At 34.4% G+C, this 26,071-nt stretch overlaps 1 long non-coding RNA gene across 1 annotated transcript; it reads right to left on the reverse strand.

Annotated features, from left to right (window-relative positions):
• Nucleotides 1-11,314: 11,314 nt before the first annotated feature.
• LOC150037260 (uncharacterized) lies at nt 11,315-18,812 on the reverse strand. Its single transcript, XR_016528428.1, has 2 exons — nt 18,352-18,812; nt 11,315-11,757 (listed from the first exon to the last, which is right to left on the reverse strand). It is a non-coding gene; the product is annotated as an uncharacterized LOC150037260 (long non-coding RNA).
• Nucleotides 18,813-26,071: the final 7,259 nt, after the last annotated feature.

Below are 26,071 nucleotides of genomic sequence, written 5' to 3' on the forward strand. Positions count from 1 at the left end.
TTATATATGATATAATTAACATAATGTATTTGATACATTTTAGTTTAATTGGAGGAATAAATATTTGAATGTGATTCAAATATTTTCATTCAAATATTTTTTCTATGAATGAGATTCATAGTTGCTAAATTTAATATGAATATGATTTATATTAAATGCCATAAAATAGAGAAAAAGAACTATAGTTTATATTGTATATGATGCAATATTAAAACTATAGGTTATAAATATAATATGATAAGTTGGTTATCATATTTATTTATATTATTTATTATTTTGAATAGTAATTCTGTTTTCTCTCCAACCACTTTAGTGGGTAGTTAGTTGATTTTTTATGGCAAAATGGAATATAAATGAAAATGTAAGTGATACTATCACTACCTGATCAAATATTTTTGAGCTATCAATTACCGAAGTTATCACTAATAAATTGAAATTAATGATATCTTCAACAGTAATGGCTAATTATGTACCTTGAAACTTCTTAATTGACTATGTTGCTCTTGCAACTCATACTCCGCCCAACTAGTCAAAACGGTTTTCATGGATAATGTGGATTGACCTTTTTTATAAAACTAATTTTGAAGTACTTCTTTAATGGAATCAAGTAACGATACAACATGGAACACTTTAGCTTTTCCAAAATATTATTCAAGCATTCTGAAATATTTGTAGTCATCATATTATACCTTATTCTCCCAGAATATGCACGTGCCCACTTTCTCAAAACCAACTTTACTGAGATATTCCCGAATAGTAGGATATATCGATTCTATCCATTTCATACAAGACTCAAAGTTATTAATTGTATAAGATTTTGCACAACTATAATATATATCATGAATTAAAGAATCCTTATAGGTCAACTTCATATTTGCAAAAGATGTCGTAGATAAACACAATACTAAACAGTTGAAAAAACATTCATAACACGTTTTGGAATGTTAAAATGTCGATCGGAAATAATGACTAATCCCTCTCGTTCACCAAAACTTCTCTTTAGATTCTCAAAAGAACATCTCTACGATGCATCATTTTCAGAGTCAACAATACTAAATGCAAGAGAAAAACTCTGATTGTTATCGTCAATTGTTGAAGTCATCAAAAGAGTCCCAACATATTTATATTTCAAGAATGTGCCATCAACCGATATATTGGGTCTATAATGATTCCAACACTCAATTGACGCTCCAATAGCCATATAACAATACTTAAAATGCCCATTTATGTCAACTTCATATGCAATGAATGTACCTAAAATAAGATAAACATGAACAACTAAGCTAGCTTATAAAAGGTATATAATTGATTGATGCCAATCAATGATAGCTTCTATCATTGGTTGGAGTCTATCACCACTAGCTTCCATCATTTTTATGTTATCAGTGATGGAAGCTATCAATGATAGACTCCCACCAGTGTAGAAGCTATCATTGATAGATCATGCAACCCATTAATAAGTTGGAAATGAGAAAATAAACCTAGATTCCTTTCTTCTAACTTCATCAAAAACTTTGGAATCAAAGCATATAATTTGCGTGCATCGCCTTTCAAAGACTTCATTACTCCAAATTCCTTATGGATTTTATTTACGATATCACTAGGAGTTGAGGTATGAGAAGAACTAAATCTAAAATTATTTTTCAAACATTTAGCTTTTAAAGATGAGGAAGCTTGCCTATGAGAAGGTTAAACATTTTTTATAGAACAATCATGAATATCAATAAACTTCCTAAGTATCCACAAAATATTGCGCCTATAACGGGATGCCCTCACATACCATTGACAACCATCTTGAACACATCGAAACAAGATTGCACTTGAATTTGATCTTATAGTCTTAAATTCAAAATTCTTCTTGACTACTATCAAGTATAAACAATTTGATAAAATCTCTTTACTAGCAAACATATCATTTTCTTTCAAATCACGAGCAACATGTATATCCATAATCACTTGGAAATCACCATCATCAACCATAGGCCGTAGAAAAAGGAACAATAGATAAATAATTTTCATCTCTGCTAGAAACAACATTATAAGACACTTCCAAACACAAATTAGTGACATGAGCAACCAAAAGATGTCTTGTATTTTGTTCCTTAACTAAAGCCAAAAACCAACCTACATCCTTATCTTCACGAATTTGAACTACATTTTTTAACTTTATTCATAACAAAATCTAATAAAGTTGAAAATTCTATAGAGGAAATGAATGCATTCAAACAAATCTCCTTCACTATTAAACCCATAGAGTCTTCAAAAACCATTATATCAGCTACTAAAACTTCAATAGATTTGTAATTCACATAACATTGTTTTTCTTTCAATATTTCATTATGAAAAACAACTATTAGAATAACCATGTTTTAAAATTCCGGCCAAAGTAAAACAAAAACTTTTGAATAACAATATCAGTAGGTTTTAATATCTATCAAAAGCAAATATAAATCTATCACTATCACTGATACCAGTCTATAACTAGGCATTTCTTTCAACGGATATCAATAAGAAACAATGAACACATAAAAATGATAGCAGTGGCTTATTTTCTATCATTGATAGTCACTATGAATGATAGAAAACTGATATGTTCCTATTAATGACAATAGCTTCAAACCCTAAGTTAATATAGTGAAAATTGAAAAAAAAAAAAAAAAAATCATAAATGACAAACAAAAAGCCAAGGTAGTCGTATTATCAAACTTAAAAATATCAAACATCAAAATACACTTATAGAAATATTATACAATATCAAAGAAAAGAGTGAAGAATGCAAACCTCAAAATCATTAAAGAAAAGAGTGAAGAACACAATATCTTAATTAATTGATCAAACCTCAAATTTTCAAAGAAAAGGTGAAGAACCCAATGAAGAAAACAAAACTTCATTAAAGCACAACAAACTCCCTCTGCAATCCACTACGCTCACAGGGAGCTGAAGAAGTCATTACGTTCTTGAGAAAATGAGAAAGAAAAGAGTAAAAGAGTTGAAGAAATCAAAAAAAAAAACTCCAAACGAAAACGAACTCACGAATTAGAATTAGCCATAATATCAAGGAAAGACTAAATCGAAGAGGAAGCAACAAAAAGAAGGAAAGGGAATGGAAGGAAAACGAAGACCCAGAGCCCGGCAAATCAAAAAGAAGAAAAAAGGAAAAGTAAAAAAGGAAACTTAATAGCAGGGTGTGCACTTGAGGGTAAATTTGAAATTTTTTAAAAATTTATAGCTTGACTGGTGAATATTTGCTATATTAGCAAATATTTTAAAACTAGAATATATGTTAAGATTATTTTCATGTTTTTATTATTTGGTACAAATTTCCTAAATTAAGTTAACTAATTTAATTTAAAACACAAAAACTACCTCTTCTAATTGTTGGAAGAAAATAGCCACTTTCGTGTTGGAAGAAAACTGCCACGTTCATGTTGCAAACAGTCACAACCTTTTTACACACAAACAATGACATATGACAGTCAAAAACTCTTAATGACATACAATGAATAGAAATCTGCACTGCAACCTCTCGGGCGTATACTCTGAAATCCGTCTTTTACCTTCACCGCGAGTGACCCGGACTTACAGATTTGATTTACATAATAAATAGCTAAAACACTAGGCCATTACATTGATCTAATCAATGGAAAAATAGTATCTAAGTGCCAATAATTTAAAACATATGTTATGCAATCCTTCATGCATTTTCAAGAAAAATGAATAAAAACACCCACCATTTTTCCTGTTTTTCCTTTTAAAAACAAAAATTAAAAACAAACTTGGTTCTAATACCAATTGAAGAGATTGTATCTTGTGTGGAAGCATGTGATTGCTCATGCTTCAATATTTGTTGAAGAAAGCGAGAAAGAAAAACAAGAACAGAAAAAAAATAAGCATGTTGTAATTTAATAAAAATGTAGAAATACTCACTTTTGAAGATCGTTCTTCAATGATTCTTCCATCAAGATGTTCTGAACACCACCACTAATTGTTCTCGAGCTTCTTGCTAATTTGGAAAATTAAGTTTTAAAAATTAGGCCCATAACTCAGACTTATTACTTCAAAAATTCCAAGAAAACAAGCTCAACCCACAAAATGTAAAAAAAGTTCAAATACACCTGATATACATTTGATACGTGCTTGATACACTACTGATATATACTTGTTATACTTGATACACTTGAACTACTAGTATACACCCGATATACTTGATACACTGCTGATACACACTTAATAGAATTGATAGACACTTAATATATTCGATATACTATTGATACACTGTTGAAAATGATTAGTTATTTTAAGTGTTTTTTAAATTGAAGAGAATTTATGTAATTAAAGACTTGTGGCAATTTTTTAATTACATATTTATTCTTTAGTTACAGACTCTTTATGCTAGAAAGGGGAAGGGTTGTTGCATAGAGAAGAGAGAAAGGAGAGAGAGAGAAAAAAATCACAAAGAACTTACCAGCAACAACAACCGTCTTCTTCTTGTCGTTCGTGAATGCTCTTGCCCCCCTCTTCCACCCTACTTTCAAAGATTAAAAGTTGGTCCAAGTGCCAATTGCCCAACATTGTAAAGCACAACCAACTTCTTTTCGTTGTCCTTAAATGTCCTTGTCGCTTTAACTCTACTCCATTTGTTTTCGATGTTGTACTGCAACAACTATCTAGCGCTCCCCCAAATCCAGAAAACCTGGAGAATGAGACTAGAACGTGAGAGTTGGAGAGACGACTTAGAAGGTATAGAGTCCGCGTGTGAAGAATGTGGATAAGGATTTTGCTATTTCTACAAAACTTAAAAAGAAAACTCAAGCTACACTTGCAATTCCCTAAATTAGATTTGCCACCCACTACAATTTCCCATGTATCTCCTGAAGGAAATCTAAACAGAGATCTCTATGAGCGGAAGCAAGATCTTTCCAAGTCTATTGTGCAAGAATAAATGTATTCACAAACATACAAGAATAGTTATGCATCTTCAAGAAAATTACAGCATGCTTTCTTAATTAAATACAAAGAAGTTGAGAGACATACCCTTGAAGAACTCTTCTCTGGAAATTTCTCGCTCTCGTGAATAGATGGACAGTAATATCTCGCTCTTGTGAGCAATCGTCTAGCCAACCTCTCATTGTCGATTACAATCACGAGCAATCTAATCCTCGAACAAGAACCCTTAGACACTGCCACTGGAAACCTTGGTATTCTTGGAGTTAAAATCCAAGAGACGTGGGCTCTGTGTGAATTTGTTAGAGGGTAGGAGGAAGGAAACGATCGAACTATACGATCAAGTAAGTGGGAGAAAGGATCTGTCTATTGCATAGACTGAGAATGCTTGATCGTTTAGTAAATCTCGCTCTCGTGAGAATCGTCTAGCCGATTGTTTAGTTTCTTGCTCAATCTTTACACGATCGTTTAGCAAATCTTGCTCTATCGCTTAGTATCCCGCTCACTCGTTTACACGATCGTTTCATCTCTCGCTAAGAGTCGATCGTTTTGCAAAACTCGCTTGATTGTTTAAATCTCGCTCGATTGTTTAGTCTCTCATAAGGTCTATTGTGTAGTCTCTTGTGAGTAAACGATTAGTTAAGAAATCAATGAAGCGATCCCCTGTAAAAGGAAAACACTTTTCATTTTATTCTTCAGTTATCAAAAACTGAACATAACCTCCCACTTCATCCACGGTTAAAGGAAAAACCAAATAACCATTCACAATTATCATATAAATGTTTTATTATTATATATAAATATAATAACCAACTTATCATATAATATTTATAACCTATAGTTTTAATATCACATCATATATAATATTTAAACCATAGTTCTTTTCTCCTTTATTTAATATAAATCATATTTATATCAATTCTTCCAATTAATGTATCTAATACATAAAATCAATTATATCACATATAATTGAACCAATTTAATTATATCATATATAATCAAATTCCTTTTTGTTAATTTGAACATTTCAAACTAACCCAAAAACTGATTCTCAACTTGAATCCATTGAGCTACCAAGGGGACCTTATGGACCTATAGCTTGAAGCTCCAACGGTGCGTGAATAACTGATTAAACTCTTTAGTCACAAGATCCATCATTCGTTAACTGCCGGGCACTCCACTAAAGATTGACAGCTGCACTCTTCGTACAGGAAAGAACCAAAGTTTCAGATTCGATATACAGATAAATTTTTGTGTGCATATAACCAATCAACAGCACGATTACCCTTCACAAATCGCTCGTAAGTACAGTTGGGCCAATTTCCCATTTTGCCCCTATAGTTACATCTTACTCCTTAAGTACCACTGATTCCTCTAAAGAACAATAAGTCATAGTCCTACTATGACTGAGTCCACTCTTCCAAAGAGAGGGTGTGGCCATTATGTTCAAGACCCGGGATCAGCTCTTAAGGGAGCAATTCATCTACTTACCCCTACTTCAAGGAAGGAGGTAATTCCGTCTTGTATAGCTGAGTTCCTAGCTCCCCAATCAGCCGAATCCCCAAAAAGGTAGGCTTGTTGAGTTGACAATCTGGCCACTCTCACCCATACTAATCAAAGGATCGCCCTCAACAGGAGTTCCAAACTCACTCAGGATTAAGGTCATGTCACCTATGGTCATTTTTGTGAAATGTAAGTCTCAATTATCAATGGCGTTATATAAAGAGACTAATCATCTCGTGGTCCGGTCTTATATAAACTCTTTGTATAGGATACTCCAACTCGCATGTCTCCACATGAATGATTAGTATCGGACCATTGGTAGCACTTTACAACACTTGTAACATCTACAAAGCGGGTCGTATCCGTAGTATCACAAGGATAAGTTATCCCTCATTTATCCTTATACTACAAACCATTTAGGCTATTACTTAAAGCATGATCCGCTTGTATGTCTCATATACATGCTTAAGTTACATGAAATAATCATGGATCTTAATTTATTGGATTTGAGTAAATGCAAATAAAATAATATTTATTATTATTTTTATTTACTATTATTAATATAAATTAAATCAAAATTTAATTTAAATTAATTAAATATTATTTAATAAATCTAATTAATTAAATATCATATATTTAATTAATAATATATTTAAATCATATTTAAATATATTTTCTTTCTATGAATCTTATTCATATTAATTTTTAACCTATAATTTTAATATAAATCTAATTTATATTATTTAATATTTGAATTTTATTCAAATATTTTATTTTTCTTATATAATAAGATTTAACTTTGAATCTTATTCAAAATTAACTTTATAATATAATGTATTCATATACATTATATTAATTATATCATATACAATTATATTTCCCAAATAATTTAAACAATTCAAATTCAACCAAAACCTTAACAATTTTATTTTTACCCTTAATGAGCTTTTGGAAAGACCTAATAGACCTACAGATTAGAAGTTCCAATGATACGAGATTAATTAATTAAACTCTTTAATTAAATTAATCAACATTCACTAATTGTAGTTCACTCCACTAAATATGCACAACTTTACTCTTCGCACTGTAAACATATTTTTGTGTCCATGGATATAACCGTTACTGGTAAGTCAATCCTTCACTAGTCGTTCATAAGTACAATTGGGTCAAATTATCGGTTTACCCCTGTAATAAACTCTAGTTCCTTAAGTCCTACCAATCCGCTAATGAACAACATGTTTATGGTCCAACCTTAATAAACACTACTACAAAACTAGACTTTAATATCGGTTTAAAACTCACATTACAGGGGTACAATGTCGGTTGAAAATCGATATCAAATATTGTATTATAAAAGGTCTTTACTATCGATTTTAAATTGACATTATAGCTTACTGAAATTTCAATGTCAATTATCTTCAATGTCAGTTGAAAATTGACATTATACACCATCTTTGATGTCAGTTGAAAACCGACATTATACACCATCTTTGATGTCAGTTGAAAACCGACATTATACATCATCTTATATGTCCGATATTTTTTTAACGCCTCATCTTTTAAAATGTACAATCTATTTTTAATGTCAGTCAAAGAGTTAAAAACCAACATTAAATGTCTATTTTTGTGTTAGGAAATGTCCATCATCATGTTGACCTCCTTGCTTCTCTCATGTTACAATCTTCTTCCCGTCGAGCTCCCTCCTAGTCCCTGCGGAAGAAAGGAAAAAGAATTTCACGTTCTTCCTTTAGCTTTCGGGAAGGGAGGATTAAGAAAATCCTATTGATTACAGCTTTCTCCAGACCTCCGGGAAAAGCATGAAAAAAAAAGGCTCGAATGGTACGATCCCTCCGTCACCCCATAATGAAAGGGTCTTAAGAAATATATAAAAAAAAAATTATTTGTTGTAATACGTGTCTGTTGTAATATATGCATGTTTACTGTTCTGCGTGGCAAACCAACAATATTTCTCTTCCACCTATAAATGCACAAAACTCAAACCTAAAATATAATTATAAACACAACAATACACTCTACCACAAAACTAAATACAAAGTTACCTAAAATACAATAACACACTTCCATAGAATTACAACAAAGAACACTTCTATAGTATAGATAATAATTTGTCAAACAATAATACTTCTGATCCATTCTATAAGTACTTATCAAATATCAATAAATATACTAACTAACACTTTGTATATTGATAACGTACTTCCATAGAACAATAATTAAAATTATCATATCCGACACTCATATGGAACCACCCTTCCCACGGAACTACAATAAAAAATATCAAACAGTTCTATAATATTAATAATCATTTGTCCCTTCACAAACATCAATTAGTACTCCTATGAGTACTTACACCAAATACCCATAAACAAAAAAACTATACACAAATATTCCAACAAATATATCATGGTTAATTAATAATTCGTCTATCCACAGACAATCATTAGTACTTCTCATTCATTCTAAACCTGCATATTTTATTTAAAACTCATCAAGATTCATTCTAAACTAGCATTTACATTCTATTAAAACAAAAAAACAAAACAAAACAAAACAAAGAAAAAAAACAATAAGTGCAACCTTACACAAATTGACCAACAAAACTTGCACGTTGTATTCAAATTATGTCAATCTCTTCTTGGGTATATGCTTTTTTTGTATTGAACTACAAAAAGAAAAAAGAAAAAAAAAAGAAAGATAAACTCAACATAAGTTTACATCATTTATTAAAGGATATTTGTAATACATAGTAGAATAAGAGAAAAAATCTAAAAATATATTACATCTTTAAAATATTTGCAAATATAGATGAGTTGATAGTCAATCTTTGATTTTTTTTAATTTCCAATTTCACCCTCCCTTGTCTTATATTGTTGTACACTTTTTTTAGTTTTTATTTTCTTTATTTTCTTCGATTTTTGCTTTTTTTTTCCTCCCTTTTTCATTTTTTCATTTTATTTTCTTTCTCAATTTTTGCTTCTTCTTCTTTTTTTTTTTTTTAATTTTATTCCTTCTTTTATCCGATTTTTGTTTCTTTCCTTTATTTTTTATTTTCTTTCATTTCCTTATTTTTTTCTTTCATTTTTTTCATTTTTTAATTTTCTTTTCTATCTTCGGTTTTTGCTTATTCTTTTTTTTTTTTATTTTCTTTCTTCGGTTCATGCTTATTCATTTTTTTATTTTTATTTTCTTCCCTTTCTTCGATTTTTACTTCTTCCCTTATCTTTTTTTATTATTTTCTTTTCTTTTCTTTTCTTTCTTTGATTTTTTGTTTCTTCCATTTCTTTTTCTTTTTTTTATTTTTTCTCTCATTTGTCTGGTTTTTGCTTCCTTTTGTTTTATTTAATTTTTTTTTCCTTTTTTCAATTTTTGCTTCTTCTCTTTCTCTTATTTTTAAAATTTTTTCTTCTTCCCATTTTTTTTCACAAGAATTATGAAGCTAAGTTTTGTACGCAGGACTTGAAATTACTCAATTCATATGTGACATAACACCAACAAGCCAATCATCAAGTTTGATTATTATAACAAATAATAAATATAAATAGCAAATGAAAGTCTATCAGTGATAGACACTAATAGTTTCTATCATTGATAGCTTAATCTTTGATTATATTTTCATGGTTAATAGCCACTTATAGAAATCTATCACTGATAGCCAACTTAGTCAATTGAATTAATAAAGTTGAATCTCGAACTAAAATATAAGTGGAATGCCTAGAAGTTATCACTAGTAGCATGTTTATCAGTGATAGAAGCTATCATCGAAAAGAAAAGGGACTTATAAATATTTGGGAAGGACAAGAAAAGGGTAAAAAGGTATTCAGTATGATTGATAGAAGCTACTACTGATAACATATTACTAGTGATAGAAGCTAATATTAATAACTTGTTATCGATGATAGAAGCTACTTGATAACACGTTATCGATGATAGAAGTCACCACTGATAACACGTTATCGGTGATAGAGAACTATCACTGATAGCATGATATCAATGAGATCATTGATAGCATCTTATTAGTGATGTTATCAGTGAAAGAAGCTATCACCGATAACCACAATATGAGTGATGTTAGTGATATCGGTGATAAAACTTAGGTGATATCTATATATCGAGTTTCTTTCAAAGGTGATAACCAATTATAGAAGTCTATCATTGATAACCTTAAGAGTTAATATTTCAAGGTTGATTTTAATTGATGAAAGTCTATCAGTGATAACGACTGATAACCCATGATAAAAGATTATTAGTGATAACAACTATGGTAATCAAAGTTGATCACTATTTATAAATCTATCATTGTAGCCACTGATAGCCTTAAGTAGTAATATTTCAACATTGATTCCAATTGATGAAAGTTAATCAATTATAGCTACTAATAATTGATAGTAAATTAAAAGCTAATATTTCAAGATTGTATTAATTTTTCTCAAATTGAAAGCTATCATTGATAGCAACTGTCATCGATAATAATTGATAGAAGTTATCAGCGAAAGCAACTGATAGCAGCTATCAGTGGTTATCACTGATAACTATTAGTGATAGTTTTTAATTTTAGAAAATTGAGAAGAAACGAACAAAATGGTGGCTAGGCATGGGTTTTTTAGTCTTTTATCATTTTTTTTTATCTATATATACAATTATTTTATCCTTATATTAGATATTCTATTATTTTGGACTTGAATTCTATTTATACAACTAGCCCTTAAGTATAATAGAGACACAGATCTCTTCTAGTTAGAACTAAAACACAAAAGAAGATAAATATTTATTCATCCCATAAACTACTATCAACCAACAAAATTGCACCAAAAAACGTGCTCAAGCAACGAGAACAATTGCAACAAAATTTCCAATCTCAAGACAACTAAATTCATCGGTATATAAATTTTCTTACAAAGTTTCTTGATCCACGCTCTTACACATGTTCACTGTCATGTCAATATACAAGAACAAAACAATAGAAATCTACAATCATTTCAACAAAGCAATAAAAAAATCCTTAAAAACTGAAAGGTCGCGACTCTAAGATCTCAACAAGACCATAAGAAGAAAGGTAGATCGTAGATTTTTGGAAAAGAAATCAAGTTTTTTGTGATATAAGTCGCATCAAAGAAATATACACACATATCTATTAGAAGAATATTGTCTCACCGAGCCATTGCCATAAACTAGATCATAACAAGTAGAAGAAAGACATCGCAGGGCACAATTTTCCTTTTGGTAGCTGAAAGTTTGCATTGTCGACCTCACAATGTGTCGCAAATGTCTGATAAATGCCGATGAAGGAGTCTGAGTGAAAAATAAACAAATACTTGTCAAAAGTAGGAGTTATAACAATTGTGGCAAGAAAAATATTCAGCAAGAAGAGCAGCTTCTGATCCTGCATAACAAGGAGTTTATTGGTGAAAAATCGATGGGACTAATATGGATTTCAAGAACTTACATGGTGAGAGATTCAATCCAGAGGAACATATTAATTGAAAAGAAAGGAGAGTGACAATCTATAAACACATCCAAAACCACCTTCTCCAACCATAAAAGTTCGATTGAAATTTTTAGTGGCTGAATTGAGATCAAACACAATAAAAACTCTGAGGTTGTTAGCTCTTTTGGACATATGGGGTATGTAATTTCTCCTCGAGGATTCATTGAGCTACTATTCGAAACATTTTTCGAACTAAGTTCAGAACAAGATCTTCCAAAATTCAAGTCGGTATTAGTAGAATTGGTGGACGTAACTGCTATCGAGTTCATTGGCTTATCCCTCTTGTCCTCATTACAAAATGGGCAAAACCAACTCATGACTCCTGAAATAACCAATACATTGACTCAGTCGCCAATTTAAATGTAGCAGAAAACATAGACATCAATGTCAATTTGTCAGAACAAACAGGGAAATCTAATAGACTTATTATCTTCTGTATTCTATTTTGTATTTTCTGCTGATTGTAGGTTGTTATTATTCAGAATATTTTTGTTATTTCTTTTCCAATCTCCTGGACGCGTGGCCTGATTAGGCCTATATATTCTAATGAATAGTCCATGGCTCATTACTGAGTCTTTTCATCAATTCAGTAGTTTTATTTTATTTCGTTCATGGTATCATAGCTTTAGGCTCTTTTCTTTTTCTTCCTCTTTTGGTAATGGTGTCAAGTTCTGGCACATCTGAAGAAGATCAAATTGAAGTTCCTACAACGTCTATATCAGCAACTTCTTCTATTCCACTTCTAGCAAATACAAATGTTCTGCCTCCTCGAAGTGTTCCAGCTACTGTACCCTTCCAATCTCCATGTACACATTACATACCTATTCAAAATCCTACTCCTCAAATTCCCTTCTCACAACAATCTCTATTTTTCTCCAATTAATCTAGCTTACCCTATCTGCCACCACCCTTCTTCAATGGGGTACCTACACAGTCAGCTGCTCCTCTGCACATGTCGATGCCTACCTAATTTCCGTTCATTTATCAGCCTCACAACACTCCATCGCCTTTTTCGAATGTTACCCAATCCCTTACCATTAAACTTTCAGATAGTAATTACCTTCTTTGGAAAAATCAACTCCTCAATCTCATTATTGGTCATGGTCTTGAAAGCTTCATCAATGGCACCTTCCCTTCACCTCCTAAATATTTAGATCCTCAGCAAACTCAAATAAACCCTTATTTTACTTTTTGGCAGAAATGCAATAGAACTATAATGAGCCGGTTTTACTCTTCTCTCAATGAGGATAAGCTGGGAGAAATAGTTGGTTTCAACACTGCTTTTGAAATATGGGAGTCCCTTCGTACTGTGTATGAGTCCTCCTTTATTACTAAAATTATGGGTCTGCGATCTCAGCTACAAAAAATTAAAAAGGATGGACTTTCTGTCTCACAATATCTCTCTCAAATAAAAGATGCGGCAGATAAATTCTCGGCCATTGGAGAACGTCTCTTCTATCGTAATCATTTGGATTATATCCTTGAAGGATTGGGTACTGAATCCTTTTGTTACTTCTATTCATAATCGAACTAAAAAACCATCTATTGCAGATGTTCGTAGTCTCTTGTTGGCCTATGAGGCGCATTTGGAAAAGAAAACCTCTATTGATCAGATAAATTTGATTCAGGAAAATATTGCAAACATTTCTCGTCGCCCAAAATGGTTGTCGGCTGGTAAGTCCTCTTCCCCTTCTACTATACAAATGCCTAGGGTTATGCCCTTTAATAATGCTACGCCTACTGGTCCTGGTGTTTTTGGCCCCCCTCCCCTTTGTTATTTTTCCCTTTATCGTCCTCAATATCCTTAGTCTAATCGTCAGCCTAAACCTCAATTTCAAGTTTGTTCAAAAATTGGTCACACAGCCCTCACCTATTATCAAGTTCATAACCCCTCCCTTTGCGCCTCCCTACCTACTCCTCAGGCTCATTTCACTCAACTCAATTCTCTAACTCACTCGTCTACTTTGTATTCTAATCAATGTCCAACTTCTCAATCTGGTAGTCAATACCTTCCTAAACCTCGACATCCTGATGAAGGTTGGTTTCTTGACTCTGGAGCCACTCATCATTTGACTCATGACATAAATAATTTGTAGCAAACCTCTCCTTACTATGGTGCTGAGCAGGTTGTTATTGGCAATGTACGTCCCTTCCTATATCTCATGTTGGCAAAACTACTCTATCATTTATTATACCAAATCGGTCTATCTCTTTGTGTTCTGTTCTTCATGCTCCTTTTTTGTCTCATAATCTCATTAGCATTACTCGCCTATGTTATGATAATCATGCCTCTGCTGAATTTTTTCATGATTGTTTCCTTATGAAGGATCTTCAATCCAAGAGATTCCTACTCTAGGGCAAGCTTGATGGCAGTCTTTACAAGTTGCCCCTGCCTTCCAATCAGTCATCCGATGCTCATCCTTCTAATTCTCCTGTGGTTCTTCTCTCAACAGTCCATAATTTGTCTCTGTGGCATCATCGGCTTGGCCACCCTACTTTTAATATAGTCAAAATTGTTTTATCTTGGTGTAATTTCAAATACTCCAATAAAAACTTTAAAAATTTTTGTGATTCTTGTCAATTGGCCAAGAGCCACCGTCTACCTTTTGATACTTCCTCTTCTATAGTTCACTCTCATTTTGAACTTGTCTACTCCGATGTCTGGGGACCTTCCCCTGAGTTAGCAATAAATGGTGCTCGTTACTTTGTTTTGTTTATTGATGTTTTTTCTAGATTCACATGGTTGTATTCTCTTAAAACTAAGAGTGAAGTTCTCCCTATCTTTATCCAATTCAAATCCATGGTTGAAACATGATTCTCTACTAAGATTAAATCCATTCAAACCGATGGTAGCGATGAATTTTCTGCCTTGTCTTCTGTCTTAAAACAATCTGGTATAATTCATAGAATTTCTTGCCCTTATACTCCCTAGCAAAATGGGACTGTTGAATGGAAAAATAGAAATGTTGTTGAAATTGGTCTTTCTTTATTAGCTCATTCCCATGTCCCTCACAAATTTTGGACATTTGAACCCCCACACTCCTTCTTGCAAATAGTTGTCCCTATATTGTCTTGTTCAATAAATTTCCATACTACAAACTCTTAAAATCTTTTGGATGTACTTGTTTCCCTATTTTACGCCCCTACAATGATAACAAACTTCAATATCGGTCTTGTAAATGCATCTTTCTTGGGTATGCCTTATATTACAAAGGATATTTGTCCTTAGATCTATCCAATGGTCGTATATATATTTCCAGACATGTTATTTTCAACAAATCTAGCTTTCCTTTTGATTCTTCCTCAACTTCCTCTGACGTGTCTGCCACTCCCAATTCTTCTTTTCATCCTCTGGTTATCCCTGTTCCCATTTCGCTTCTTGTCATGCCTCCTACTAAGATAAATTCTTCATATCATTCTACTTACATTGTCAAACCTAGTTTGTTGCCTCCTTTTTCCCCTTCTAACCCGATTCCTCCTTCTTTTTCTCCTCATACTTTACCTATTATACTAACCACTTCCACTTCTCAATATTCTTCTTCTCAACCTTTGTCCTCGGCCTCAATGTCTTCCTTTCTTCCATCCACTTCCATTTCTCTACCTTCTACCCTTTGTCCTCGGCCTTAATGTCTTCCTCACTCTCATCCACTTCTCCCATGTCCACCTTACTACCTAAATCCATCCCTTCCTTCTCTACTCCTCCAGTCAATAATACTCAACCCAAGATCACCAGGTCCAAGGATGGCATTTTTAAACCCAAGGCATGGGTATCTAAGGCAATGGTCCCTGATTTAGATACAACTGAACCACGTTCTTATAAAGATGCTCCTCCATCCCCAATGGAGAAAGGCCATGGTTGAAGAATATGAGGCTCTCTTGCGCAACAAAACTTGGACTCCTGTTCCATCTCCTTCTGATCGAAAAGTAATTGGTTGTAAATGGGTCTTTCGTTTGAAGCTTAAACAAAGTGATGAAATTGAAAGATACAAGGCAAGGTTGGTTGCTCAAGGGTTCAATCAAGACTATGGAGTTGGTTATTTTAAAACATTCAGCCCGGTTGTCAAGCCCACAACCATACGCATTGTCTTTACACTTGCAATGTCAAATGGATGGTTCATTCACCAATTAGATGTTCATAATGCTTTCTTAAATGGTGAATTGCATGAAGAGGTATATATGAGACAACCGGCTAGTTTTGTTGATTTAAATCAACCCAATCATGTTCTTCTACTCAAGAAAGCTTTGTATGGCCTCAAGCAAAGTCCTAGAGCTTGGTTTTCCAAACTCAGCTCATGTCTTATGCAGTGGGATTTTGTGGGTGCTCATGCAGACTCTTCAATGTTCATTTATCGAACTACATCTCATTTAATCATTTTACTCATTTATGTTAATGATCTTATTGCTACTGGCAATAGTCCTTCTACTATATAAAATTTTATTCAAGCTTTGAATCAACATTTTGCCTTTAAAGAACTTGGTCCACTGTCATTTTTTCTTGAGATTCAGGTTACTTGTGACAAGGATGTATTACACTTAAGTCAAGCAAAATATATTCGAGATCTTGTCACACAATTTCATTAAAAGACTACAAGCCTAGTCCTTCTCCTATGGTTCATGGCATTCAACTGTCCATTAAAGATGGTGAACCCTTGGCTAATCCCTCATATTACAGAAGCTTGGTGGAAGCTCTACAATGTTGCACTTTCACTCGACCTGACATTTGTTTTTCGGTCAACAAACTTTGTCAGTTTCTCCATGCTCTAACCTCTACTCATTTTCAGGTTGCTAAAAGACTCTTAAGGTATCTAAAAGGCACGATTAGTCATGGTATATCGATCTATGAATGCACATCCTTTGCCCTTACTTGTTATACAGATTCTGATATGCTAGCTGTCTAGATGATTGACAGAGCACTACTTGTCACACCCCCTCCCAAACTACTCTCTGAGCCTAAACAATGACATGACTGCAGCAGTTATCAACCCTTTTGCTGACACTTACTACCTAATAAATCTTGCAGAAATAACTTTAATACCAATCATGCAACCTCACACACAGTGGATGCCTCCAAGGCTAAAACATTAAGTTTAAACACAAAATATTCAGAGAGATTACATTACTAGTTTCATAAGTCCTGAAGCCCAAAATCTTAGTCTCTATATGAACAACTATAACATGTATACAATATTTACAATAACCACCTAACAGACAAGTTACAATAACTTTGTTTTTGAGTGGCAGAGCTACCTCCTTAGGATTTGACCGCTACCTGGGCGAAAAGAAAACATTTGAAAATGAGGTGAGCTTGCTAGCCCAGTGAGTGACTTAAGAAAGAAAACTGATTCTTATGCAAAAGTCTCAATAAAGAGATTATCTCAATAAAGAGACTAAACGGAAATATAAATTTCTACAGAAACCTTGTCCTGCAATATAAACATTTTCCAAGCATAAAGCATATAAAGTTGTTTTAATCATAAAACATTAAACTGTTCCTTAGTTGAGAATAACCATGTTGTGGTTAAATCCCAACGTCAACTGCTTAGTCAAGAGAGAACCCTTTTGCTCAATTCTGGCTTTAATTACCTACGTGCATGTGGCCATAACTAAGTACCGTCATACCTTAGGTACTTTTGCTCAGATACCTTCTCAAAATGTCCCTCAGTATCGAACTGCTCGGATACCTTCTCAAATGTCCCTCGGTATCGAGTTTCAAGTAAAACTAGTCATACAATGATTTTCTCTTTAAAGCATGTAAAGCATAACACATATAAAACATGTCTTTAAAGATACTAACGCGTACCTAGTGTAATTAAACACACATAAACAGTTTTTCAATAAACTTTCATATAAGGCATGCGTATAAAACATAACTCATGGTTTGCTTGGAAATTACTTTGTAAAACTTGCTAGCATGAGAATAATCTTTCTTTAAAATATGGTTTCTTTAAAACATTGTAAACATTCAGTCACTCACAACTTTTAGAACTATTCCTCAAGGGTCGATATGCTTCTATCACTAGTGTCAATCCTGTGGACACAAAAGCATATATTAGCTATTAGCATGAGTCTCCCTTTTGAGACTAACCCTTAAGTAAACTTTGTGTTTAGCCTTCCTCTTGAAGACTTTCACTCAACGCACCTTGTTGTATACCTTAACACTTAGGAATTTCTTTGAGATTTGGCTCATACAAAGCTTCCAACCGCTCTTTACAAATGCAACACCACTTATGCAACCACACTTTTCTAAGTGTTCTTACAGCTGCATATGGTCATCCTCAATGTTGGAGAGGTACCAACACGCAACGGAAGCGACCAGGATCGATAAGCACTCTAATTCATTAATTTTGGCAAAAAAGAAAACAAGCTTAAATAGAATTTAATGGGTTTCAAGAACATACCTTTGAAGAACCTTTGAAATCTTGATTTCCAGCTGCTAATTCCTCCGAATCTTTGTGCAGATCTCCACAAGATCTTCCCTACTATTCTTTTGGTGCTCTAGATTGAGTTATGGGACTCAAAATAAGTTGGAATCAAAGGGAATTTGGAGAAAGCTCACTGCAACAACCCAAACGAAGAACACCTTCTTCTTCAAGAATTTTCAACTAAAATTCTTTCAGTTGCAACCTTTCAAAATCACTTCAATCTTCTCAGTATATTGTAAACTATCATGCAAAGAGATTTGTTGCATGGGATGCAACTCATACTTGGAGTTATTGAAGGTTGAAAGGTAATGGGTTCTTTGTGAGCAACTTGAAGATGAAGTTTGAAAAATCCAATTTTTCTTGTGTAATTTTCTATTTCCAAAATCTAGTTTTGATTTTAAAATCATATTTTAATTCTAAAATAAAAATTTATTAATTTTACAAATTAATTTCCTAAAGTAATTTTCTAATAAAATTAATAAATAATTATTTAAACAATTTAAATAATTCTAATTAATTTAATATCAAATATTAAATTAATTCTACACAAATCCATCTTCATATATTTAAATATATATTCTCTAATTCCGTTTGATTCTAATTTGAAGGTTTCGAATTAACTTATCAGTCTATTCTAGAGCTAATCCACTTCCGAGCTAGTAGGGGGACCTCGTGAACCTACAGATCATGAGCTCCAACGATCCGAGATTAATCAGTTAAACTCATTAGACCGATCTAACCCTCATTCGTTAACTAATGAGTCACTTCACTAAAGCTTATAGTTGAACTCCCCTCAATGTAGATATATTATGTCCACTAGATATAACCATGATTAGTAAGTCAACCCTTCACAGGTTGTTCGTCATAACGGATGGGTCAAATCTCTGTTTTACCCCCGAAATTACCTCTTGTTCCTTAAGTCCCCACTGGTCCCCTAATGAACAATTGTTTTGTGATCCAATCAACAAAACCGAGTCCCTCTCGAGCGAATAAGAGAACGGGGCCTCTTGTTCAAGACCCAGAATCAGCACTTAAGGGAATAACCTCTCTACTATCCTTAAAAGCGAATAGGAGTGAATTCTGTCTTGCACCCTATGTCATCAGCTATCTATCTGGTCTTACCCTTGAAATTGGAGGTTTATTGAGTCGGAGCTGTTGAGCCAACCCTCACCTATGAAAATCTAAAGATAATTCTAAATAAACAGGAGTTCATAGTTAGCTCAGGATTAAGGTCAAGTTACCTAGGTCTTCGCTTTGAAATAGTCAGTCTTAAACAGTAAACAGCATTATAAAGTAAGAGTGATTGATTTTGTGGTCCAATCTTTTACAAACCCTTTTGCACAAGGACACCCTCACTCCTCAAGTCCAACATGAATGAATTAGGATCACTTCGTTTGTAGCACTTTACAACTCCTTGTAACAACTACAGAGTGAACCGCATCCAATAGTGTTACCAGAATAAGATACTCAACCTTATTCATGTACTATAGATCATTTTGACTATTTACTCGAACCTGATCCACCTTTATGTCTCCACATAAAGTTCAAGTACTCATTCAATAGTCAAAGGACTTTTCAGGTTTATTGGATTTCTACCTTATTGAATTTTTCAGAATAAGTTCCATTGTTTACATACCGCGAGTTTTAGGACATAAAACCCAACACTTAAGGCTGCTTATGCGTCCAAGACTCAACTGCAAGCTCTCCTCAACCAACACAGCGGGTCTAACGCATGGAAAAGTTCAGCCCTTGGTCTGTTCAAATGTTTCTCCTCAAGTTGCCAGCTTACTCAACTCAAGCAACTGCTTGCTTGTTCATGAAATTCTATATTCATCTTACGAAATTAATAACTCGAATTCTAGAGCTCATTTCAAGAAATTTCCTTCTACAAACTTCTCATGGTCTGTCCTTGTTGGATTTTATGTCCTAAAACTCGTAGTTTGTAAATTAAAAATATATTCTGTTTTGTTTTTCGATAAAGTTGTTATTGAAATTGTAATCTTGAATCCAATAAACTAAGGTCCTAAGGCTATTTAATGTAGTTTGAACTTTATGTAGTGACATAAACGTAGATCAAGTTCAAATATATAGACAAAATGGTCTATAGTAAATGAATAAGGTCAGGCGCCTTATTCTATTATAGGAACACTATAGATGCGGCCCACTTTGTAGTTAGTACAAACGATGTGATCCTAAATTGTTCATATAGAGATATGTGAATGGGGGCATCCTATGCAATGAGTTTGCATAAGACTGAACCATGAAATAGTCACTTTTTACGTTCTAAATGTCGTTTTATGTATAAAATTGACTATTTCATTCATTGATGACTTAGGTAACTTAATCTTAATCCTGAGCTAACTATGAACTCCTGTTTACTCGGAATTTTCCTTAGGATCTGCATAGGTGAGGGCGACTCATCATTGCTGGCCCAATAAGCCTCCCATTTCAGGAGTAAGATCGGGTGGATAGCTGAGAACATAGGGTGCATGACGGAATTCACTCCTACCCATTATAGGGATAATAGATAGGTTGTTCCCTTTAGTACTGAATCCAGGTCTTGAACAAGGGCCCCATCCTCTCCTTGGCCCGAAAGGGATTCGATTTATAGGTTGGACCTTAAACCAATTGTTCATTAGAGGATCAGTAGAACTTAAGGAATAAGATGTAGTCTCGGGGGTAAAACAGTTTTTATGACCCAACCGAGATTACGAACAACCTGTGAAGGATTAGTTTACTAATCATGGTTATATCAAATGGACACAAATATATCTATAGTGAGGGGAGTACAACTACAGGACTATAGTGGAATGACCCGTTAGTTAACGAATGTTGATTAGCTCCATCTAAAGAGTTTAGCCAGCTAATCTCGGATCATTGGAGCCCATGATCTATATGTCCATTAGGTTCCCCTACTAGCTCATATGAAATAAACTTAGAACAGTATGATAGAATGATTCGAATTGTTCGAATTAGGTGAAGAGAGAGAAACCGACAAGTACATGTGATATAGTGGTCGGGTTTTCAGTTTAGAGATACAGCTTTAATATTTAAATGTGATTTAAATATCAAGAATATGAATACGTTCATATTCGGAAGCTCGGAAATAATGGAAATGGTCAAAGATGTAAAAAGTCAAATAGTTGACTTTTGACTTTGAAAAGTCAAACTTTGACCGACCTTATATTCAAATGTGATTTGAATTTCAAGAAAATGAATGTGGATTCATGTTCGGGAGGACAAAATTAGTCAACATGGGAAAATCATAAAAAGTCAAAATATTGACTTTTTGGTCAAAGTTTGACTTTGACCAAATGAGTATTTTGCCCTTTGACTAAAGTTAGTGGGAAAATCCAAACTTTTGTTGGATAATTCTACTAACAAAATAGTGGGCTATGTGTTGGCTTATAGTGGAGACATTAAGCCCACTAAGATAGTGGATTATAGGTGTTGGGTTTTTATGGATTTGGTTCGTACAATTGTTGCATGGTTTTTTCTATAAATTAGACTTTTCAATTTGGTTAAAAAAGTTTTGCCAATTTTGCTAAATTGTTTTCTAAAATTGGGCTGAAAGAAAATCCAAACCCTACCCAAATTCCATCTTCTTTTTCGCGTCTCTTTCTCTCTCTTGGTTTTCTTCATCCATCGAGTCCCACAACCCGGTTCTGGGTCTAGAGGATAGTAGGTCAATTCTAGTGGTGGTCCGAAAGAGTACGAATCGAGATTCAGCAAGGAAAAATGGTTTTCGGGAGCTTCAAAGGTAGGTTAATTATAGTTTTTTCCCCTTCAAATTGCATGTTTTTTCCTTTAAATTAAAAGCAATTAGAGTGTAATTAGGTCCTTTTTCCGCTGCGTATGTCTCGTGCTCCTTCAGTCCTAAAGACTCAATTCTTTAACGATGGCCCGAATTCATCGAAAATAGAACCTCTAGACCTTTTTCTCCTTCTCCGCCTTAATCTGATGAGGACTTCTTCCGACAGTGTCACCTCTGAAAGTAGACTTTCAGAGCTTTCCAATAACTCCAAGAACTCTAAATTTACACGAAGGAATTGATCAAACTAATCGTTTGAAGTTTGGCCTCCCCTTTTTATACTGCTTTCCACCACTTCTCATTAAAGCATAGCATGACACTTCATTTTTCATGGAGTTAAATTCGGTGCTAAGTACATCTGGTGTTTTTAATCTGTAATTAATGCCGATCAATATAAGTCCAATCGTTTAGCTCATTGCCCCATCGTTTAGCTCATCGTTTCGTGACCTCACGTTGATGCTAGTAACCCGACGATCCCGCTCTCGCCCAATGCATAGCACACAGCCTACCGCACAGCTCTCACCCATCATGCCGACCTTGCTGATGCCCATTGTGTAGCGCTGACGCCCATCGTCTAGTGCAACACGATTATCATCTAGCGTCCACGCCCATCGCGTAGAATCATCGCCCAGTGTCATCACCTAGTGCTGATACCGATCGTGTAGTGTCAACGCCCCATCGCCTAACGTTATCGTCCATCGCATAGTGCTCTCATTTAGCGAGACCCTTTGCATCGTCTAGCACCGCACCTTACCGCACGATCGCCTACTACATTCTGAGCTCCACGCATTTGCTACACGATCGTCTACCTCATCGCGCAGCACCATTCATTTGCTACCTGATCGCCTACCTCATCGTGTAACGCCGCTCACTGCTATACGATCGCCCACCGCGCGCAACTTCAACGCGTACCGCCCATGCTCGCGCACATTTGAGGCTATCGCATGCTTTGCTAACCTCTCAAGACTTTGGTTGCGATATGCCTTCCCACGCATAGCTTTTCTCTTGGCCATACCTTAGCTTCCTTCAACGCCCAAATAACCTCTCAAATGAGCATGGCCAACGCATGGCACAACACTTATCCAATTTTTTAGCCTCCAACACATGGGTTACACTTAGCCAATTTTTCAAGCTTTACCCAAGAGTCAAACTTTCAAACTCAAACTTTTCTTCTAACTTTTCACCCTTTTCTCTAAAATTACACATTAATTCTCACATCAACCTACTCACCATACTGGTCACAGTAGGAAACATACACAAGTAGAGAAATTAGGGCTCAGGGTTCACATATACCTCCCCTTAAGAAAATTGTCCTCAAAATTTTGCTTCAAGTCTGTCAATTAAACAACTACGGGATACTTGTTTCTCATTTGCTCTTGAGCTTCTCTTGTAGCTTCTTCAGTGCTATGGTTTCTCCATAGTACCTTTACCAATGGTATTGTCTTATTCCTTAAGATTTGCTCTTTTTTATCAAGAATCTCCACTGGTTCCTCTTCGTTTGACAGATTCTCTTTCAACTGCACGGGTTGCTCAGGCAACACATGGGTAGGATCTGGCACATACTTTCTTAGCATTGCCACATGGAACACATCATAGATATGAGATAACTCTGAAAGTAATTCCAACCTATAAGCCATTGGGCCAACTCTTTCTATTACTTCGTAAGGTCCAAATGTATCATGGGCTTAACTTCCCTTTCCTACAAACCTGAGTATGTCTTTCCATGGAGACAACTTAAGAAATACTTTATCACCAACTTCAAATTCCAATTCTCTTCTCCGTTTTTCGGCGTAACTTTTTTGCTTGTCTCGAGTTGTTTTAAAATTTTCTCTTATAATCTTAACACTATCTGACGTCTGCTGAACAAGTTTTGGGCCTAATAATTTCCTTTCACCGTCTTCATTCTAACATACCAGAGTTCTACATGGTCTTTCGTACAAAGCCTCATACGGTGCCATTCCGATACTCGAATGGTAACTGTTGTTATACACAAATTCGATCAACGATAGATGCGTATCCCAATTGCCCTTGAACTGCAATACACATGCCTTTAGCATGTCCTCTAGTGTCTGAATTGTCTGCTCAAACTGACCATCCCTCTGTGGATGAAAAGCTGTACTAAAATATAGCTTGGTACCCATAGCTTTCTGTAAACTAGGTTAAAACTTCGATGTAAACCTGGAATCTCGGTCTGATACAATCGAAACTGGAGCCCCAAACTGACTCACAATTCTGTCAACATACAACTTAGCTAACTGGTTTAGGGTAAAAATAACTTTAACAGGTAAAAACTTAGCTATCTTCGTCAATCTATCCACAATTACCCATATAGCATCATAGCTAGTTGGTGTCCTAGGTAAACCAAACAGGAAATCCATCGTAACATGCTCCCAATTCCACTTTGGTACTGGGAGTGGATTAAGCAATCCTGCTGGCCTCTGTTGTTCAGGCTTAACTTGCTGAGTTAATGTGGATTTAGTCAGTCTTGTCTGAAATTAGCCTTCGTGGTTGTGCTACTCCTTTATTGCTTTGTGACAACCTAAGTGCTACTTACATGGCTGCAAATCCAGTCCTTCACAGTCACACCAAACATATTGAACTAGATCATCATTTTATAAGAGAAAAGGTTGCTCACAATCAGCTTTGTATTTGGTTTATACCCTCGGAGGATCAACTTGGAGACGTTATGACAAAAGCTCTTCCTTCTCCACGTTTTAATTTCCTGAAGATCAAGCTCACGGTGGTTCCCTCTCCCTGTTCGCTTGCGGGGGAATAATAGACTTATTATCTTCTGTATTCTATTTTGTATTTTCTGTTGATTGTAGGTTAATATTCTTCAGAATATTTTTCTGTTATTTCTTCCCTACCTCCTGTTGACACGTGGCTTGATTAGGCCTTTATATTCTAATGAATAGTCCAAGGCTCATTACTGAGTCTTTTCATCAATAGCTTTATTTTATTTTGTTCAAAATCAACTACAATTTAAAGGAAAAGGTTGAGTTCATTGTGGGAAAGAAGAGAACATAACAAATTGATATAAAAAAATGGAATAAATCTAAGCTCGAAGATCGGAATAGATCATTAACATAACTAAACGGAAATTGAAGCTGAAAGAACGGAAAAGCAAGAACAGATCTGATCTAAAGTGACGGAATGCATGATGAAAGAACGATCTGATCTAAACCCATAGTGGATCTACAATGCACGATGCAGATAACGAACAAACGACGAACCTGGTGAAGCTGAAGAACACATGCAGAGCTCGAACTAGAAGTGAGGAAACACACAGTCGACCTAAACGTTGGAACTGACAAAATCATGATGGCAAAGGCGGCGAAGCTAACGGACATACAATGGCAAGAGCGACGAATTGGCAAAACTGATGAAGGCAAGGCAGCCAAGATGGTTTAGGTGAGAGTTTAGGTGAGACGTAATTTGGAGAAAGGAGAGAGAAAAAACTTCAAATATGAAGGAGGGGGTTTTTCACTAAAGGGGAAGAAGAGATGGGTTTAACTACAATGTCGATTTTAAACCGACATTATAGGTACACCTAAAACTTTGGTTTAGAACCATCATTAAAGATCTATTTTTTTTTAAAGAAACCAATATTCTATATCTATGATAACGGGCAGAAATGCACATTATTATAGTGCTAAGTTATTAAACAATGCAGGTTTGCGTTGATAAAATATATAAGATTGTGTCAAAAAAACATTAAGTTTATAATATTGCGGTCGCATGCATTTATCGCATAAAACAGGTAACTTTTGTATTTTTGTGCAGAATATGCGTTGACGCAAAGCGTAAAATGCGATCACAAAAAAGCAACGGTTGAGCGCAGCGTTATCGCAAGGCTTTGCGGTGATTTGTGCTCGCAAATATCTG

Source organism: Benincasa hispida, chromosome 3, assembly GCF_027475165.1.
Source record: "Benincasa hispida cultivar pf3 chromosome 3, pf3_genome.v1.1, whole genome shotgun sequence".
NCBI classification, from domain to species: domain Eukaryota; kingdom Viridiplantae; phylum Streptophyta; class Magnoliopsida; order Cucurbitales; family Cucurbitaceae; genus Benincasa; species Benincasa hispida.